Source organism: Canis lupus, chromosome 13 (assembly GCF_048164855.1).
Source record: "Canis lupus baileyi chromosome 13, mCanLup2.hap1, whole genome shotgun sequence".
Lineage (NCBI taxonomy): Eukaryota > Metazoa > Chordata > Mammalia > Carnivora > Canidae > Canis > Canis lupus.
In genome coordinates, this window is record NC_132850.1 from 22,854,224 (window position 1) to 22,876,899 (window position 22,676).

The 22,676-nt window shown below is 34.8% G+C and overlaps 1 protein-coding gene across 3 annotated transcripts in view; it reads left to right on the top strand.

Annotated features, from left to right (window-relative positions):
- Positions 1–22,676, top strand: part of SYT1 (synaptotagmin 1) — a 542,097-nt gene that overhangs the window by 100,547 nt on the left and 418,874 nt on the right. For all 3 annotated transcript variants that reach the window (XM_072772877.1, XM_072772875.1, XM_072772876.1), the window contains one exon: positions 20,448–20,565. The gene's annotated coding sequence lies outside the window, so the exon portion shown is untranslated. The remainder of the gene's footprint in view (positions 1–20,447; positions 20,566–22,676) is intronic.

Below are 22,676 nucleotides of genomic sequence, written 5' to 3' on the forward strand. Positions count from 1 at the left end.
TTTTATGTTTCCTTAATCAAACTCTGTCTTTGCTCTATTGAATGTCACCTGCCTGTAGACCAGCAGCAGCACATCTCTCTCTCCATAGTTGCACCTGCCATAACAAGCACAGTGCCCGGCTCTTGACAACTGGTGGTTGAATGGGAATGGTAATGAACGAAATGTGTCATTCCATTTTATTTCTATTTTATCACAAATAGTTCATTTTAAGGAGTAATAAAATTGATCATAAGACTCTTGCAGTGAAGGGTACCATTGTGGGAACCCAAGGTGTTGAGGTGAGGTTGAAGAGTTACATGGTCAGAGAGGACAATCAGCACTTGGACAGAGCTCAGATCTATGGAAATTGGCAGCTGTTGTATAGATGAATGCATTATCGACATTTGTTGACATGCTAAATATGATTTCAAATGCTTTGGCTTCTGCTCAAGTCTTTACCTTCTAAAAAATCACTGCTTTTAGTGATTGATGACTTCATTCATAATTGAATTAGAAAACCAAAAGCGTAAGTAAAACAAGTAGAAAAAAACCCTCACATTATACAGAATTATCTATTAAAATGCTACCATATTTCATAGTTCATTGATAAGCAAAAGTCTGCTGTTGATGACTTGTTGGTATTCATATGTAAGAATCCTGGACTTATGAAGACTGAATTTAAAAACAATTTCCGGACCCCGGGATCAAGTCCTTCATCGGGCTCCCTGCGAGGAGCCTGCTCCTCCCTCTGCCTGTGTCTCTGCTTCTCTCTCTCTGTCTCTCATGAATAAATAAATAAAATCTAAAAAAACCACAATTTCATATCAAATCTTATACTACATACTTGTGTTCCTTCTTCCATTTGTATGGCCTGCTTCTATTTTTTTATGATTTTTTTTTTTTTTTTTTTTTGCTTAAACATGTTTACAGGCCTCCTTTCTTTGGACCACTTAGCTAATTTTTAAAAATTCTTGTGAAAACCCCTCCAAACCCCAAAGCCTTTCCTGACTAAAATGAGAAAAATCAAGTAGGAAATCCAGATCAGTGATTTTGATGAAAATGTCCAATGGAGTGAACGTGGACTCACTCTACCCTCTGGTCATTTAATCAGAGCACCAGACAGATAATACCACAAAAATAATTTGCTGTTGAAATTTGTATATACTTCATTGTACCAGGTGTCCAGTGATTGAGGGAAACTAGTGGATATTCTATATAGTTCATTTATGACTTGTCAACTTAATGGAAAATACGACAGTGTACCTTGGTTATTGAGAAGAGTAACAAGTATTTGTGGGGTTCTCTTTTCTGTTTAAATGAACATCTTCCTATTTTCTTATTACCACTTGCTGAAGCATTTACTATATTTCAAGCATTGAGCTTAATACTATAACTGGCAAAAACTCTACGAGAGTGATGTTATTATATTCTGCAACTACATGGACCAAAAATGATCAACTACTTTGCTCATGGTCATATAGTCCAATAACTAGGTAAAACCAGAATTGGATCCTAACTTTCTAAATAAAAAGCCTATGTTCTTTGCTTCTCTTGGGATTCAAAATTCACTGGATTGGCCCAAATACAATACACTTTTTCTTTGACTCAGATGAATTTGTTTTTAATGTACACACAATCTTGCAAACACCAAAGATCTTAACCTTTTAAGTTATTTAAAAAAAAAAAAACTCCCCAAATATATAAATATAGAAATCCTGCAAAATATTAAAAATTATACCATAGTTGGTTAACAAATCATTGAAGACTTTAAAATTAATTTATTCAACCTGTGATTTTATATTGTAGCATTTAGATGATTTTCAGACATCATTAGTAACAACTTAGAAATTTCTTTTCCCTCAATTTCCTCTCTTATCCCCTAAATCCTTACATAGCTTCATTTGCGATCACAGCCTCCTCTAATTCTGTTCAAATTGTAATGTTCAAGGAAAAGAAAAGCCACTTTTGAGTGTACCTTTCATCTTTCCTTATGAAGAAAGTTACAGTCACAGATAAAGGTTTATCTTCCTTCTCCAAGTACCCTTCAATAAATGGATTATGCTTCTGAGGCCCAGGTAGTTCCAAACCACAACAAAATCACTGCACACAGGAACTGTCACTTAGAAACCAAGGAATCAATAGATACTTCACATTTCTCTCTTTAATTTATTTCACAAATCTAAACACGGTGGAAGTTTGTCTATCACTTGCCATTTGTTCTTCCTTTTATATATTCCAAGGTTATAATTCTTACCTAGTCCCTACCAGGCAAGTTCAGACACATAGCAAAGCTCATAAGAATAGCATGTATTATTCTTTCTAGCGACTGAGTTTTATTACTTGGAGCTATAATTTAAGTAAAAGAAAGTACACTATGCAATAATCTCCTTTTGTATCATTTGTGCAAGTGTGAAAACATTCAAGATCCATTTAATATCAATTGAGAAAAAAACTATAGGGCCCAAGAGTCTATTGTAAGTAATATATGTGAAATTGTTTTATATGTAAATATTTATTCTCAAATATGCTAATTTTAAACTAGTCTCCATTTTTTCAGCAAATTTTTCAGCTAATTATTCTTTTTTCCTACAAACTGATAAAAAGCTCTGTTTTCTAGTACTCAGCTCCATTTTGTGGAGTTTAAGCAGTATTCTAAAAGGATTAAATCAACTGGAAGAAAGATTTTCTTATTAAATAAATATATTACACATTTATAATAAAAGGCTATATAGCTGCAAATAAGATTTTTAAATGTTTACATATAGGTATTGAAGCAGCAATCTTATTTAAGAGTACTTATAATCAAAAAGCATCCTTACCTAAAAATACTGATTTTATTGTGTTTCAAATGTCCTTTAATCCTTGTGCCCCTGCCCATTATTACAAATATGTCGTGTATGAACTGATGTTGCCACCTTAAAACATAAACGATGGTGTAGTCCACTAAACAGATTTTTCGACATGAACACAAATGTGAGAAGTTAATAGATGCAATAATTCTGATGGATAATTCTTACAAGAGGCTCTTAAAAAAGAAATAATAAAATATCTAGGCTCTATTCTTATTACAGAACAACAGATGTGAGGGCTTCCTTAGAAAATGTGTGCCCATCACAGAATGCCACTGGAATCTACCCTGTTTCAAACTAATAAAAACACAATTGCAAATGCAGCAACACAAGCTTAGGAGGAAGTCAGTGGAGAGGTGAGAAAACAGTTGGAAATGCTTCCATTTCCTCATAACAAGGAAACATTATTTATGATTTTTGAGAAACCACAGAAAGCCAGAGTTGCGAAGAACTGCATTCCTTTCTAAAGTCTTACATTGATTTTACAGTCTAATAGTCAATGTGTTAGTAAAGAAACTTAATAAATACGGCACCTTTACTACCTGTGTGCTTTGTTGGGAGTTTTGCTGGTCATAAAAGAAAATAAAAGAAGGCAGACTAGGAAAACTTAACTATTCTATTTTGTGTTTTAATCCATTCTTTTAGATTCATTTCTAATCTTTAGCCTTTCCAGAGTTTCTCTTAATAAGTACTTAGAGTAATGGCATAAATTTTAGGGAATTCAAAAAATATTTTCTGCTGTAATTTAATATATACAATAATCTGGCAATATGGTGACCTGCAAAGTCAACGCTCATTTCTTGAGTGGATAAATAAATATGTTGAATAATTTGGAAAATAAATAAACCTTTCTGAATCATTTTTTGTCACTTAGTTCTTCATTTTAAAAAGAAGTAAGGTCATTTAACAACTAATGAAACCATTTAGTAAGGTAGGTGTAATGAACAGATATATTAACATGCTCCCTGCCTCTGGGATATCAGACTCTACTGGAAAAGACCAGCAAGTAAAAGATGCCAGTGCAGAGCAGTAGCATGAGTATCATTAAGAGGGGGTCATGGGATGCTCTGGAGTACACAGGGGTGACTCTCATTTAGATCACTAGGGTGAGGGATGGTTTCTGTGAGATGTGAATTGGAATGAGGTGCGCTTCTGAAGAATTTCAAATGAGGAAAAGTAGTCTAGATATAAATTGTAAAGAAGAACCTGCCACTGCTTTCCCTGTAGAACTAAATATATTAGTTTATACTTGATCTACAAAAATTTCTATTAGCCCAGTGGCCCGTGTTTGTGTCCACATACTGGCTAAGGCACAAGTAATGGAGGCTGGAAGCAATATAAAACTACTGGGAATCCTACTTTTTGTAGCCCCATATAAATTTGCCATCTATTTATTATCTAAAGTTTTTTTCATTCTTCAGAGATACTTATATTTTCATTCTAGCTCTTTAAAGTTCTGCATGTCTATACTCGAAATACCCACTGTGTGGAATTTCAATATTTGTTATTGTCTCAAGTTTGCTATTTCAAGCTTTTAACAGTTGTCACTCCCTTAACTTCTAGTGAGTCAAGATAGCTGCAAACAAGTTCATGTTGACCCAGTCGACTGCCTTTGTGTCTTCATAGATGCTGATTATATACTTCTTGTTTTTCTAAATGGAGATACTATCTTTGCAACCGTGTCCCCCAAAGTAGTCTGCTCTTTCTCTGGATCACAAGCAGTCGGTCATAAAAGAAAAATGAGTAGGCTACATTGCTTAAATAATGAGCACTTCTTCGGTATTACAAACAGTAAGTTGAAAACTATTTAATTGGCGGAAGGACACTTAGCACCAGATAAAACAGTCATCCTTCCAGAAGATGTAAGCTTTATAATTGAACTGGAATAATCATCGTGAGGCAATGGATGCATCCTTCCTTTTCTATTTGACATAGTTAAGTGGACATGATATTTACTATGTTACCTGGTGCTAGACTTTATCCACTTCAGAGTAAAACATTTGACTCATATTACTCAGAACCATCAGAGACTAAATGCAATAATGTTACATTCCTATAGTTTTGTTAGAGGAAATTTTATGACATTAGAAGTGTATTGAGATGAAATTATCAGATTGTGGTGGTGTTTTTTTTTTTTATAGAGTTTTTCTTTTCTTTTTCTTTTTCTTTTCTTTTTTTTTTTTTTTTTTTTTTGCAATGCAGGGAATTTTTAAGTCTCGTTAGTTTGATTTTGCTTACTTCATACTTTTGGACTGTGTTGATATGAACCGTGCAGAAATTTGAGTCACATAATTTAGGGAATGATCTCAATGAGGTTAGTTATATAATAGATCGTACATCCATAGAAATTAGAGAATTGTTACAGATATTAAGTAACCTAATATCTGAGCAAAGTATAACACTGCTTGGCACACAGTGATCACTCAATAGCATTTTTTTTTTTTTACTTATCATAATTAGTATCACCCGGAAGTGAATCACCTTTACTTTTCTTCATGCAAACCTATCCTGGATAAATGATCAATAAAAATTGAGTGTCACTACTAGAAAACTAGCTCAAAGTTTATGACCTAACTACTACATCAAGTAAATATGTCGGCTTTGCAAAGAGATTAGAAAAATGTGGTGAGTGGATATATGTGTGTTTGTGGGGGAAGCAGAGAGAAGCTGGCCTATGTACATTTGTAGTTCTAAATCTGTATAGGATATTCTAAAAACCAGCAGTTCTTAAAACTTAAAAAAAACTGGCTCATGAGAACAATGAATTTGTCAATTGGGATTGCAAATAAATAATGTATAACTTATCCATTATTTTTTTTCTGAAATCTATTCACCACGCTACAGCCAAAGCGGTTTGAAAATTCAACACTGGTCAAAGTCTTACCCCACTTAAAGCTTTTTGATGATTTTATAAAGTATAAGTAAAATGTCCAAAATCATTGCTGTGACAAACAAGAGGCCCTGGGATCTGTATTCCCCATTCCAAACTTATAGCTCCTCATGACCTTTTTGCTCTGTGTGGTAAAGCTGCCTTGGTTATATGCTCAGTCACTTCAGAACTTTGTACATGCTGAACCATCTCCCTGGAACGCCTTCCCCTCCCCCTTCCTAACCTTGCCCCACTAATTTTTAATTATAATTTCGATCTCAGCACATAGTGTAAGTGCCCATAAATATATGTAGCATGAATGAAAAAAAAGCGAATCCTTAATTGAATGTGTATTTTCTCTGAAACTCTGTAATAGAGGATAATTTGAAATTTTTTCATTAGTAGTTTTTCCCTCTAGATGAATTATATTAAAGTCAAACTCAATTTTAAGATTCCCTTCTTTGTATTCAAATTTATGTATCTGAATTTTTAAAAGATTTTTTGCCAGGTTAATGGGGGGGGGGGGAAGGTCCTTTATATACTACTGTATTCTTTTTCAGATTTAGAGTTAATTTATAATAAAGGGGGAGGGAGTTCATATAGAATTTTGGGAGATTTTGAAATAAGGCCCAAAACTTAGTTCTCCAAAAATGGAATGACTAGACCTATAAAATCTACATTGAATGTCCACAACAGTGAGCATGCTGTACATGGCATAAAAGCTCTTTCATAACTTGTGCTGTAAAGATGTGGTGAAACTATGGCCATACGTATGTGTAAGCTTTACAACAGTAACCTCCTGCAATTGTCCCGGTCCCTTCTCATGACAACTTAAGTTGTTTACAGTGAGGAGCTGTGAGAAAGAGAAAAAGAATTCCTTTGGAAAAAACATAATGTTGGGGACCCAAAGCTGATGAGATTTCTTTAGCTCTTAGTGTGGAAAAAAGAAAGATGTAGCCTCTGAGCTCTACTCTATAGGTAATAGGGTTGTTGTTACCAAATGAAGAATTTAGAATTCTATTCATTTCTATCATAATGATATAGACAATGACAAGATTTTATTATTAATTACCAGTAATGCCAAGAAATTCTATATTCTATAGAGAAAAGTTATTTCTCGTGTACGAGATAAAAGGGAAATGAGACCCAATCTGAAGTGAGAAATTATTCCTCATGTTGTTTCTACACTTTAAAATATCGTTCACTGTATGTTAGTAAATTGAACACCAATAAAAAATAAATTAAAAATAAATAAATAAATAAATAAAATATCATTCATAATTTTGAATTCTTCAAGAATTTACTATTCACTTTTATCTCCCATCTCTTTGTTAGCTTCACACCATCTTGAAAAAAAAAAAGAATATTGTCTGAGTTCTTAGAAAATAGGAATTAAATATTGTGGGATTTTTTTTTAAGCCTGTAAGAGATTTTTTATTTTATTTTATTTTATTTTTTAGTTCTTGAAAATTCTAGTCAGTAACCATCCCAAATGTCCCACACTACTAATGTCCCCTGAATAACAGGTAACGGCGCACACTTAAAAGTATTGCTCTGCCTTTTCTGTGTTATTACGTAGCAGTACCTTTTATTCCATTGCCCATTGTGTGTTCTCCCTCTTGTGTCTCTGAAATAACTCTTCCAAGAGATATACTTTGAATCTCTAACTTAGCTTAAGGACACACTCACGACTTTTGGAAGTTTTTTCCTACTTTGTACCCCAATACAATTCTCTGTTTCTTTGACTGATTCTTAACCACTGTATTAACTGTTGGTGTTCTCTGCTCACCTTGTATTAAAGGCTGGTGTTCCTTAAGGATACTCAGCCATCTTCTCTTCTTACACTTTATAGGTCCTTGGGAGATTTCAGCTACTCCCTCTGACTCGGTTTTTCATTATACATGAACAATCTCAAATCTCTACCCCTAGCTCCTAGATCTGTTCCTTGTTCCTCGGTTTTGCAAACTAGGGACAGTGGTTAAGAGTATGGGCTCTGAAGCTAAAACACCTGGATGAGAATGTCAGCTTTATTTAGTGGTTGTGTGACCTTGAACAAGTTATTTAATGTTTGTGCCTCATTTTCTCATCCAAAAATATGGCACCTACTCCATAGTATGGTTATAAAAACTAAATGAATTACATATGTAAAATTCTTGGAACAGAACCTGGCACATGGTAAGTGCTCTATTAGATTTGTTTTCACTGTTGTTATTACTGATTGATCAGATACTCTGAACACAGGGAAATATATTACTGAACAAACAAGATATGACCACTGCTTTTCTGAAGCATATAATCTATAATCCTCTATTCCTGCCTCCTCCTAGATATTTATGCTTGGTCAATCTGCTGGTATTTCAAATAAAAGATATTTAAATTGAAATCAAGTACATGGTTCCCTCTCAAATCTATCTCTAGTCCTAATACTATTTAACATCTTTCAAATGATTATCACAGATGGAAAACAGCATCAGCCACTACCCAGTGATCATATAGCTAGTAAATCCTAGAGCTGACACTAGAGCCAGGATTGCTCTCTTGACCCCAGAACCACATTATAGTCTATTATTTAAGACATCATGTTGCCTGGAATCTAGTAGATCATCAATAAATATTCTTGAAAAAAATGAATACAATGAACCCTTTATTAATTCAGAGGTCATATTTTTTGACTATGTCTATTTTCTGTTCTGTTGAAAGACAAGATAGTGAAAAGGAACCAGCATTTGCAGAGCATTAAACATTTACATATCTTAATTACTTGTCATACTTTATCTTATTCTATTCTCTTAACTATAAGACTGGGACCATTATTACCATTTTAAAGATAAGAAAACTCAAGAGTTTAAAATTTTTCTCAAGATGTCTGAGCTAGTCCATGTTAAAGTCACAATTCAATTCCAAGCCTGTCTAATTCTAAGGACCCAAAGTCTTTAACTATTATATCATCTTGCTGATTGATTTTGCTTAGAAATCTGTAGAGGCTAGTTTTTTCTTACACCTCATTTTTAGCTTTTCATAACATATATGTCAAAAATTCGTCATATTACTTGTTTCAGACAAGTCAGAATAAAAACATTGACAAGGTAAGTCACCTATCTATTTACAGAGCATTGGACAGAAAACAGAGTTATGATCAATATTCAAGCATGTGATTTAAATCTCCTTTTGTATCTTTTGGATGTGATTTTGGAAAAAGGACAATTCCTTCTGTGTTCCTTTTACACATATAAAACATTAAAAAGGTTACTATTCTTAAAAGCATTGTCTTACACATAGGTACTGAGATAAATTCAAGTGAAATAATCATTGATTTCTGAATTACATAAATAGTAAGTCAATGTATGCTTCTACTCTCTTTAATTTTTCCAGTGTACTATTGAGCAATTATTTATTCTAAAACTAAATACCAAGGATAATAAATATTACCCAATATTGAGCATCAACTATTAGGGACAATAATGTAGTGTTATTTTCTCATGTCACAGTAGAGAATAGCATTTCAGCAAAGCCTTGTACAATGATACATATTTTCTGAATTGTTTTTTCTCACATATCTTATCTCAATATAACAAACATTTATTAAGTGCACACTATGGGCAAGGTGACACTGTGGAGGATGTAAAAGGGGCTAAGATACCACTTCTGCCCTTGAGGAATTAATAATCTGATGGTAAAAGCAGATGTGTATGCAATCAACTGCAGTATTTGGAAGAATAAAGTGAATCTTTTAATAGCAATACAGAATGCTCTGATAGTGTTGAGAGAGCAAGGCTAGAGGGCAGAGTGATGTGGAGCTTGCATTGAAGTGGCAGGATATTAAAGGGAAGACATCAGTTATGAAGCTAAAGTACATATAAGCAATAACATGATAAAGGCCTGTAGTAGTTAGTGGACTGTAGAATCCAAGGGAAAGCATAGCAGGGACATTTCAGGGGAACAATCAATAATACGTGGCACTTAATCAGATGTAGGAGTAGAAATCAGGTGTAGTCAAATATAAATTTAAATTTTCTTATCAAATACTGAGCTAGGAAACATAAAATAAGAAAAAGCTGTGAGGGAAATACTCAACATTTCATTGGAAGCTTGTGGATTTTATATGCCAGGAAGACATTTATAAGTAGATAGCCATCAGGATGAAATTTGGGTCCAGAGTATAGCAAAGAGGTCAATGCTAAATATATAATGTTAGCAATAGTCTGCAAAGTAGTAATATTTGAAACTACCAGAGTACACGCAAGAATACTGAAACAGTAGATCGCTAAAGAAAACCTTGGGGAAAAAAAACAACCTTGGAATTAGATGTGGATATGGCAAAGGAAGAGCAAGCAGAAACAGACTGAAATAAAATATTAAATACCAAAAAAAAACAAAAAGTGTGTGCATCAATACAGAATCAAAGCTTTACAATACAATACAATGGTCCTCAATAATCCCAATGATGTGGAGAAATTGAAAATGGACAACTAGGTGTTGGATTTGACAGTCATGAGGTTCATAATGACTTTAGTTGAATGAATGGGGAAGCCAGATTGCAAAAGATTTAATTTCTATATGGAAGTAAATGCAGAAAAGTTACTACAAAATATGAGATACTGCTAACTCTGGGAAACAAACAAAGGGTTGTGAAAGGGGAGGAGGGCAGGGAGATGGGGGGACTAGGTGATGGGCACTGAGGGGGGCGCTTGATGGGATGAGCCCTGGGTGTTATACTGTATGTTGGCAAATTGAACTCATATATATATATATATGAGCTCATATATATATATATATACATATATATATATGAGGGTGTGTGTGTTTATAGATATACATGTGTGTGTATATATATACATATTTGTGTATACACACACACACACACACACATATATATATATATATATAGAAAAGTTTACTACTAATACTTTATAGCCAAGAGGAGAAAGTTGAGCCTATGACTAACAGGTAGTTGATGTGGAATCATTTTGGCTTAGTATGAAGAACACTGAACGAGTCGGTAAACTGGTAGAAAACAGAAAAAGAAAAGAGAACGAATAGAATTCTTAACCCAAGGTCCATAGAATAGGAGTGTGTTTGGGGCTCAATTTGGTTTTGATCTCTTAAAAGCATAAGTAATATATTGAGTGCGTGTGAATTTTTATTAAAAGAGTCATAAGATTCTCATAAGGATCCATACTCCCCATAAACCCCCCAAAAGAAATTTTGAAATCTCTGAAATATACAGAAGGAACATTTTATGGACGATACCCAAGAAAACAGAAGGAAATTAATTTGAGAAGATGTGTATTCTCATTTCATTGAAAAGCTAATCTGTGAATCACATAGTGTTTCATGTATATTTTTAAGAAGTTTGAAAGGATCTCTTATTTTAAAGGGATTCAGATCTGAATTCTGAAAGGAAATAGATCTAAAAGGACCTTCACTGTATTCATTATTTCAATAAATGGTTACTGAGTCTCACTTGTCTACTCTGTGGCAAGTTTAGTACAAGGTAAACTCAATTAAGCAGGATGTCTAATCCAGAACCCCTTAACTTTAGGAGGGCTGTGGCAGTGTAAGATTCAGTAATATTTTTATTTTTTTAATGTTTTATTAATTTATTCATGAGAGACACAGAGAGAAAGAAAGGAAGAGACACAGGCAAAGCAGGCTCCATGCAGGGAGCCCAACATGGGACTCGATCCCGGGACTCCAGGATCACACCCTGGGCCTAAGGCAGGCGCTTAACTGCTGAGCCACTGAGGGATCCCCAAGATTCAGTAATATTTTTAGCAGACATAATATTGAAACTGAGACATGAAGAATCCATCCATTCGCTTAACAAATGTTTATAGAGTGCACAAATGGGCCAGAAACTGTCAAAGGTGATGGTATCATGGCACAAATAAGACCAAACTTTCTGCCTGAATGCATTTTAGCATGGGAGAAACCAAATAAACAAATAGACAAAAAATTATATAAGGTCAAGTAGTAATAAGTGTTACAGAGAACATATGGGGAAAAGATACAATGACAGTGGAAGATGTCCCTATGTAGGCAACATCTGATAAAAGACTGGACTAAACTGAGGGAATAAGCCAAGCAAATATCCAGGGAAACTTTTTGAGGTGTAGAGGGAAGAGCAGGTGCAAAGAACAGGGCTCATTGGGAGAGAAATGGCCGGTGTGTCTAGAGCAGACTGAGGAAGACAGAGAACGGTGGATGAGGCTAGAAAAGGCCCCCTAGGACATAGTAAGGAATTGGAATAGGAAGTTGTCCAGTGAAAATTAGAGGAAGTAACTTGACTTATTCCAGAAATTCAATTTGACTGTGACATAAAAACTGAGAGAAGCATGGGGAAACGAGGTTGGAGAAGTTGGCAGCATCCAGAAAATAAAGTACCTTGTAAGCATAAGGAATTAAGACATGTCCTTAGACCAAAAGTGAGCCTTGAGAACTTTAAATGGGGGAATAACATAATGCATCAGTTTTGCATTTTTAGTTTTATGTTTTTGCTGGGTACTTTATGAAAAACGCTTTGGCAGGCGATCAAGATTGTCTTTGGAGAGAAAACATCTAAGTTTCCCCAGACTCATTGTCTTTTGTTCTTTAAACTAGTACCTTCTCTGCTAATAATGGGACTTGTTATATATTCAAGTATTTGGGGAAAATTAATTTGATGTTGGTATGTAGGAGAGATTGAAGGTAGAAGATTATTCCAGAGATGGTTGTAGGAATCCAGTGATAAAGACTTGAATTGGTGGTTTCAATCTATTAATGGTGGAAAGGGAGAGAAAAAAAAAAAACAAGATGCTACTGGAAACATTAAAAATCAATAATTGATAGACTTGTGGCTGGTTATAAAAAGAGGAAAGAGAGCCAAGATGACTCCAAATGGTGTTGATGATGAAAGTAACCATCATTTTATTTGTGTGTTTAGCCCATTGTAAATCAACAAATGAATGAACACATGACCAAATGAGAAAGAGGGGAAAGGAGGCTGAGTGAATTAGTTTTAGTTTGGGGCATTTTGAGTTGGAAAACAAAGTTTAAAAATCTGCCTAAATTAAAACATGTCATCAGCATACAAGGCCCACCCTATACTATTTCAGCAGTATCATTAAAAAAAAATAGCCAATTTAGCTAGGTACTCCTATTATTTTGGCCATCCATTGAAAAATACAACACAGTGTCATGTCACTGAGCATTAGCCTAAAATCCTGATAGCCAGGTTCAAATCTCAGCTCAATCTCTCACTAGTGTGACCTTTATCAAGTTATATAGTCATTACATTTCTGAGTTTCCTAATCTATAAAATGGAAATAATAGTATTATCTTCCTCATAGAATTGTAAGGACTTCATAAACAAGCCACAAGCCTTCAACCAAATGCTTGAAACCTGAGGTTTGTAGAGCAAAGACATTACTAGATAAACTAATTATCCAAGATTCTCAACCAAGAGATACTATCTGTGTACAAGACACTATTGAGTACAAAGCTTCAGACTGAAATAGATATATTCCAATATAGTAAATTTAGGTAATTATTAACATTTTCTTACTTTGCATTTGCTAAAGTTCTAAGAGTTTTCAAAGTAAATATATTTCACTGATTTATATGTATATATCTTAAAGATCATTAAAATAAAGTAGCTATTTTTTTTAGTTTAAGTAATCTAAAATTCCATACGTATTATGAACAAATGGTTCAGTCATTAATTGGGATTTAACAAAACTTTAAATAATAAATATACAAATAATAAATGGAAGATATATCATTTAAAAATAGGTAATCAATAAAGTTTAGAATCAAAAGTGTGTGGCTACTATTACATGAACAGGCTATTTCAATAGAGTCTTCCTTGTTCTATTGCATTATACTTGTTATGTCTGGGTTTTCTCATATCTGGGTTCTTCTGACACTGATAATAGGATATAAAAATGTAGAATGTCCTAAGTATTTTATTCAAAATAAACTCTTCTATCATAAAGTACACTTTAAAAATTATCATAATTTAAATAATTTATTGTTAAGATCTTTTCTTCTCAAAGTATACCCCCTTCTCTAAATTATAAAAAATTTTATTGTGGCTTAACTATAAATATCACTAACTTAATTTATTTAGTGCTTTCTCACATTTAAAAAAAAAACCTAAAATCTATCAGATAATAATATAGAACCATTCTATCATCAGTTTACCCGGTCTTCATTATTGTAGTTAATTTTTCATGATTTTGTTGCCTTGTTATGAAAGGTTATATCTTTTGCAATTTCTCACTGTATTTCTCAATGTATTTAAATACATTTTCTAAAATATTTACCATGTATATATTTATGTCTTTATTTTTGTATTTGGCCCTCCAACATTGGCACTGGTAACTGAATTTAGCAAAGAATAACAGTTTTAACTGAGCTTTCTAAGAACTTAAGCAACATGAACGTGGAGACTTTGTCTTGCTTGCCCTTTCAACTTCAGACCTACAAAAGTACCTACCGTAAGGTAGGTGCTCAATAAATGTGTTGACATAAAGTGAAAAGAGACAGAGGACAAGCGATAGGGGAAAATGAATTAATCTTATTTTTGCCCTCAAGATACTTAAATGCAACATAAGGATATATAGTATGTGCATAAAAAAACATGAACAATTCGTACAGTGATATACATACTCTTCAATGTCCTGTAGTATTTCCTGTATAGCATTTAAGAATGGGAACCTCTGGGTTGTAGTGCTTTCAAATTTAAATCTGTGTTAACTTTATATTAGGAAGAATAATTTTATCAATAATGAGGGTAAAATAGCTGACCCAATAAGACTTAGTATGTGGTAGTATTTTAATTCAATTAATTTATCCAATCCTTTTAACAGTTAATACTGGAGAATTATTATATCCTATTTTTTTTATGAGGAAATTAAGGAATATAGGTAGGAAATCATAGAGCCTGGATTTGAACTCAAGCTGACAACAGTCCCAATGACAACCAAAAATAAGTCTTTGAAAGATCCATACAGTCCTTTACTGTAAATATCACTCAAACATTTTTATACAAGATTCTGTTCATTTTTTCTTAAATTGAATTTATAGTAAAATAGTAATGGTTATATATAACAATGTAAATGTTACCTCAAATTATTTAAAAGTTTGAATTTGTTAAATAGCATAAGTGTTAATAAATTGTATTTAATCAAAAAATTTATTGGGCAGCCTGGGAGGGTCAGCGGTTTAGTGCCGCCTTCGGCCCAGGGCCTGATCCTGGAGACCTGGGATTGAGTCCCACGTCGGGCTCCCTGCATGGAGCCTGCTTCTCCCTCTGCTTGTGTCTGTGTCTCTGCCTCTCTCTCTCCCTCTCTCTCTCTCTCTCTCTTCTCTCATGAATAAATAAAATCTTTAAAAAAATTTTTTAATAGAGTACCTTTTGAAACAAGCAACTAAAGAAAATCCAAGAACATGTCAATGTTCCGGTTCTACATTTTGTATCTCTAGATTTCTAATCTTGCCTACAAATTATTGCTTGTTCTCTTTCCCCACTCCACTCATACATATCAGAGAGTCTGCTGGAACTTGAGCAACTGATTGCTATGCAGAGTACATGTTTAATCTCTTGGTTTATTCAATCCAAGAATTATTGCAAAAAACTGAGGCTGTGACTAACTCAGTGCTGTAAAATTAATTACTTTGGCTTTAGTCTCCTAAAATGCTTTTTGTATATGCATACACACACCCTAATACATATATCCTCTCTCTCTCGACATATATATATATGTATATATGTGTATATGTGTATATATACACACAATATGTATATATATATACACACAATATATATGTACTATATTTAATATTGCATTTTTATTTTATTTATTTTTTTAGAGATTTTATTTATTTATTCATGAGAGTCACACAGAGAGAGAGAGAGAGAGAGAGAGAGAGAGAGAGAGGCAGAAACACAACACAGGCAGAGGGAGAAGCAGGCTCCATGCAGGGAGCCCAACATGGGACTCGATCCCGGGTCTCCAGGATCACACCCTGGGCTGAAGGCGATGCTAAACTGCTGAGCCACCTGGACTGCCCTAATATTGCATTTTTATATATACACATACACATACGTTTATATGTAATGCATTTTACACATATACCTTCCAGAAATCTATTCTTTCAATTTTTACCTGCACTTCAATCAGAGTTCACCTATATTCCAACAGTGGTCAACTGTTGCTGGTGTTGCTTTTGTTAGATATCTGGTAATTAATAGACCACTAACAATGGTCAGTGGGATCATGTGCACTTTGGCTAGTTTTAGCAGATCTTTAGACTAGATTCCTTTCTTTTAAAAAAAAAATGTTTATTCGTGAGAGACACAGAGAGAGGCAGAGACACAGGCAGAAGGAGAAGCAGGGTCCATGCAGGAGCCCCATGCAGGACTAGATCCTTGGACTCCGGGATCATGCCCTGGGCCGAAGGCAGATGCTCAACCACTGAGCCACCCAGTCTTCCCGACTAGATTCCTTTCTTAACTAAATTTATCTTATAAAGCATTTTAAACTTTTTGAATAATTTAGAATCAAACGTGAATATATTTCTCTTTTGTAAATTTATTTTCATTTGTCCCCACTAACAAAGGAATTGAGAAACTGAAGGCAATCAGTTGAACAAAAACAAGTTGTCAAAATTTGCAGTGTATTCTATGTTGAGACTTCAGAAAAAAAAAAAAAGATGAAAGTAGATGCATTGTTTGTGTATTAAATCAAATAAGAGAACCAAGCTTTTGAAATGTGCTTTTTCTGATTAATTCAAGAGAAAAATTATATAAAATTTCTTGTGGCTTTCATCTTGCATTGACTAATATGGTAAAAGGATTTCTCTCTGACATTTTTACCAAAAATGTCCCAATTCTAATAATAAACACTTATTTAAGTATTTTAAGCTGTTTTAACTCTATATTTCAGAGAGTTTGTAGACTTCTTGGAGCTGTAGTCCTCACCAATAGGTAAAAAACTGGGGACTAGACAATCCGTAAAGTATTTTTGCATTCTAACAAAATTTGCAAACATTTTCTCCTAAATTATTATCTTAACTACAGAAGAATTCTTTTTCACTTGAATGGTACAAGTAAAAGCCTATCTCTCCCACTTTCTCCCCTACTTTTTGCCTTTGCTCATTGCAGACAAGATTTTTCTATGCAAGTATTCCATAGGGCATCTTGGCACAAGGGATTTTTGAATGCAATTATTCTTTGAATTGTTATGTGCTGGGTAATTTACTGGTATACCATTTGTGATCTGCTTATACATAAGGTCAAAAACCTGAGTAATGCATCATAAACTAGTCTTTTATATTGTCTTTATCAAGGTTCACTGGATCTTTTAACCTACATTGACTACTATGAAGTTAATTTTCCATAATAAAGCAATATTCAAATCAGCCTTTTAAAAATCACACTATAAAAATGAACATACGTAAGTCAAAATTAAGGGCGTCATAAGCAAATAACCTTTGGCACAGTTACTTTCATGTGAGGTTTTATTTTTCATACATTTGTTTAACCCAAATTGGTTTTATTTATACTTTTCTCATAAGCTACAACAACTCTAAAGACTGTTCTTAATGACAAATCACCAGGAGCATATTTTGTTATTCTGCTATGTTCCCCTTCACTGCAAAATTGACCTCACATGAAAGTAACTTTGGGAAAATAAGAACACTAGATGATTGCTAGCATCTGGGAAGCAATTTTCGGAATTATCCATTCATTTGCACATTCAAGATATATTTGTTAGGCTACTATACTCCACACCAAAGATGTTCCAGGCCCTGGATACTTATTAGTGAACCAAACTGGAAAAAAAATAAAAACTGTAGCTCCCAGAGATTTTTGTTGAGGTGGTGGTTGCAAGAGGAGGAAACAAACAAGCATATATGGATAGTAATAAGTACTATGAAGGAAAACATGGCATTATTTAAAGGAAAGTAAATCAACTAATTTCTAAATCAAAATGGTAGGTTTCATTTCTAAGGATAGGTAGATTTCTTTTAATCATGATACCTATCCCCAATCACCCTACTCAAAAGTAACTAAAGGGATTAGATCTTGCAGTGGTTCCTCATGGTTCCCATGCCTGCCTCCAGCCCTAATTAACACCTTCTATGCTTCTCTATGCACACTAGATTACAAACACATTGATTTTTGTTGTTGTTGGTTCTCAAACACATAAACCTCCTTTATTCCACATATTGTTCTACCTTGAATCTAATCTACCCCCTTTACCCCACCCCAGCTCCAAATTCAGCTAATTCCTAAATGTGATTTCTGCATGGGAGCCAACTCTGGATGAGGCTCCCTGCTCTCACTCTCCTAGCATTTTGACCTGTCCTTTTAGGAACTTATTACAATTTCTATTATGTAATGACATAAGGCATCTTGTGTATTTATCATCTATCTCTTTCATTAGCCTGCAAGCTCCATGGGATGAGGGGAGGTGGGGCACTGGAGGCAGCTGCTTCTGAGCCTTGCCAATGTACTTTCAGTGTCTTGCAGCCTGCCTGATACAAAATAAGCATTTAAAATATTGTGAGAGAAAGAATGATTTTCCATAAAAAATATCTCTGGTTTACAGCACATGGGTTTATGCAACACATGGCAAAGTGGGTTCTGGTGAGAGCTGGTAATATCTTTTAAACCATGTGACTAAGCAAACGATTCTAGTTGAATCCTTGTGTTTTTAAATCTGTGTTACACACTGTTCCTGCCCCAAACTCTGCTGGAAGTCTACTGCTTGCTCACAGGCTCACAGTCTCAATGACAGATGGTTTTTAATCTTTGCTATTTGGCTTCCAGAGTGGGTGGATATTGCTAACTCATGTATTCTCTCCAACATGTAGAAAATGACTCTGGTGGCCATACTCTGTAAGGAAGTAGATACTTTCTGGGATCTGTAGCTATGGGAGAAAGGTTTTAAATGCTTTCAGGTGGGAAAAAGCCACTTTTTCCTTGGAATTATTGTTGAAAATAATCCAACTGTGAAAAGCCACGGTTGTGTTAATCATAAAATAATTCCAGGACTTCACTGTTTCATCAACTCATGCCCAGTACTCTGAATGGCACACATACATATCAGTAGAAACATACAGTGTTGGTAATACTTCCTACTTGTTTTGACATGAAAAATGAGAAATCTCCTTGAGAAGACGAAGAACCCTTTCTCAGCACCTAATATGTTCTAAATTTCCATTGTGGCACTTATCAATTTATAGAGTGATTTTTTTTTCTACATCTGTCTCTCTAACTCCTTCAGCAACAAACTGTCTTTTCTCTTCTTATCCCTAAGACCTGACCAAAAAAATAAGGTCCATGATACACATTCAATTAATACTCATTGAGTAAATCACAGATAATAAATAAGTCCCTACATTGGAAACAGCTTGGGCTGGAGGAGACACTCCCTTATCTATTTCAGCCAGGCAAAAATGGAGCTCGGAAGCCACTCAGGAAACCAGGCTCTCTTATGCAGCATCTATTCCTCTAAACCAAGGACTAAGGTTTTCTCAAACCCAATAAATCCTCAGAAGATTTTCCTATGTGGATTTATGCCAGAACAATTCGGTCCATTAGTTGGCAAATAAGGACCCCTTAACAACTGCAGAGGAACTATAAAATTCTATTCAGAATATAATGAAAGCTGCAGGGGATTGTGTATTCATTTATCTTGTAGTAGGAAAACTTGAATCCTCAAATAACAGGGTGTTGCCATGTTAGCTTCCTCTAGAGAATTGAAACCCAAGCTGTAAGAGAGTAGAATGGTCTGATTGGTATCAGAGCCACTGGAATCTGCAAAGCCTCCATTCTTAATTGGGACCAGAAGATTCAGCGATAGCAAAGTCTCCCTACCTGTGTCTCTACATACGTGAAAGGATTGTGCTACTTTACTTAATATTTTGAGATCTCAAATTCTAAAATCATGACTTAGAAAAATAATAATAAAGTCATTACTTAATAGCCTAAAATATAAGGTAAGGGGTTGCTCTATATCAAAGAATAGATAAACGCAAGAGAAGTGCATTAAAACAGAGCGAAAGGAAGACAAGCAAAAGGAAAGGAGTGAAGGGAAAGAAGGAGAAAGGATGGGAGGAAAGAACAAAGTAAGGGAGGAAGGGAACTGTTAAAATGTTTCATCAAGCTACTCCACATCCCCGATGTTTTGTATGTGCAGTATTTCAATGTCCTTCCTAGGTAAATAGCAAGGCTTTTCCTTTTTATTAGCACTGCTGCAGCTGCTGTTGCTTACAAAGAGATTCACAAATCAAAATAGATTCAGTTAGCTTTTCAATAATTCTAAAAGGTGGGGGAACATTGCCAGGGAAGCCTAGCACTCCAGTATCCTAACAAGGAGTCTTGTTAGCAAAACAAAGTGTGAATTGCTTAGAGATAATTCCCTGCGGTTGGTAATTCCACTGGGCTCCTCAGTGGCAGCACGAGCTATTTCTCCTCAATAGACCAATGCCACCGAACAGAATGTGTCAGAAGAAATGCAAAAAACGGGCTTTCTTGAAACATTTATTCTCCTAGATTTTTCTTTATGTCAGCATGATTCATACTTATTGGTTCTTAGCCTGGAGCACCTAGCACAACCAGGAATTGAGGAAGCTAGAGCAGAGTGTGAATAATGAATGAGCTACATAAGCAGAAGTCCATACACCCAATCAGTAGCAAATGCAAGTGCAGAGTTGCAGGCCAGCATTTTCATGGATTATTTCTATTATTTTCTCTCAAGGGAAAACACGAAAACGAGAACCAGCAAGAGCTTGAGTGACAAACGCCTGGCTTGAGATTGGAAGACTGTTTGCCTATTGCTTCATTCCTCGAAATTGCATTACAACTGCCAGATTAAGGTATATGGAAAAAAAAACGAAACTTTGATAGGTTTTGTTGATGCATCCCTCTGTCTCCATATATATTCTTGTGATGTGGGGGGGGGAAGCATTTGTTTAGAAGACTGAACGAAAAGTGTTTCATGATATTAAAGGAAATATTAATATTTTTTTGCAACTTCTGAAATTATTACTAGTATTAATGCCCTTGAAGTGCTAGTTTACTTGATGAGGCACTGGTCACTTATATAACATTTGTGCTTTCTCTCACTTTCATTTTGTACTTCATCAAATCTGAAGTTGTCATGGTTCATTATCTGTAGATGATCTTGGGCAGCCTTGCATTCTAAAAGAATATGCCACGGCATCTGCCTCTGTGCTTTTGTGCCCTGCTGTACAGATGATATTTCAGCATGAGTATTGGGTAAGGGGGTGAGAGTGGAGGCAAGATTTGTCTCAGGCTGATGATGTTTCTTTGTGCCATACTATGTCTTCTTCTTTTGTGTCTGCCTGATTCAGCAACGAAGTACATATATCACATTGTGACTATTACATATGTTAGAGTACATAATTGGGGTTGTAAAGTATATGCTTGAATGTCTTAAATAATGAATTCCATCAAATTCAATTACCATTCTTGGACTCTTCATTAACCAATCAAATTGCTTCTTTGGTCTAAGTCATTTCCAAGACACTTTCGTAGGCATAAACACAATTGTATGAAGTAAATTGGGGGTGATTAAATTATCTTACTAGTCATTATTTGGAGTCCCATGTTACTGAAGTTTTGGATTCCTAAAGAATGGACTTCCATGTTATTCCCATTGTATACAGGAGAGAGGATATTGGAGCATAAGATTATGTCTTCAGGAGTTTATTTCACTATTTGCATCTTTACTCTTTTTTTTCCGAGGAAGTGGGTTACAGTAGGTCACCAATACTAAAATTACATAGAAGTAAACCAAGTCTTATAAAATTTATGGACTTATTAAATAGATCTGTCCAACAGGCTTGTGTTATACCACAAGTCCTTCACCTTTCCAGAATGAACTGTTCAATACCAGAAGTTTCTCCCGTCTCTCATGCAGTGTGATACTTCATTCAGTCTAAGATCACAGTTGTTACTGTTGAGGCATGCTTTTTTCCTAATTCTCATATTTTCTTTGCATGGACTATTTTTTTTTTAAAGATTTTATTTATTTATTCATGATAGTCACACAGAGAGAGACAGAGAGGCAGAGACACAGGCAGAGACACAGGCAGAGGGAGAAGCAGGCTCGATGCACCGGGAGCCTGACATGGGATTCGATCCCGGGTCTCCAGGATCGCGCCCCGGGCCAAAGGCAGGCACCAAACCGCTGCGCCACCCAGGGATCCCTGCATGGACTATTAAAGTAATTTTTAAAATACATATATATCCAGAGCCAAACGTACTTTACTTTCCTAGGAAATCACTGTCACCAGGCTAATGTATAATGTTATTTCAATAACTTTACAATGAAGGACATGTGCTGATGTTGTGGCATGTTCCCTACACTTAGGTTTCCAATTAGTATGTCTTTGTCTTCTACTCTCCCTTGGCCCAACAAACATTGTCCATCCTGAAGCCTGAGTTCATTCATTTATTTATCCAATGATGATTTTGTTAAGTACTTCATATGCCAGTCATTTTTCTAAGCCCTATGTCCAGGCTTCTGTTCTCACAGCATTTTCATGTTAGTGGAGAGGCAGACCTTTCTCAAAGAACAAATACATAAATATACAGATCCACTAAAATGTTGGTTATCCAGTATCTAAAATCATATTTTTTCTACATCTTTTTTTATACAAGTTTTTTCCAGTGATCCTACTCTTTAATCTTATTGATTCTTACTGTTGTCAACCATGCATTAAAATTGATCCTATCCACATACTTCAACTCTCTTAAGGCTTTACATTTCCTTAAATGGAACAGACAAGGAAATGTATAAATTTACATATTAGACAAGCTGTATTGCCTGAAAAATCTAATCCAGATAGCTGGGCCCAAATAACACCAGGATGGCTACACTGTGGCCAGTATCAAATCAAATACCCTACAACCCATTCACAAAAACTATCTTTTCTGATCCTGAGGTTTTTCTTAATTATAT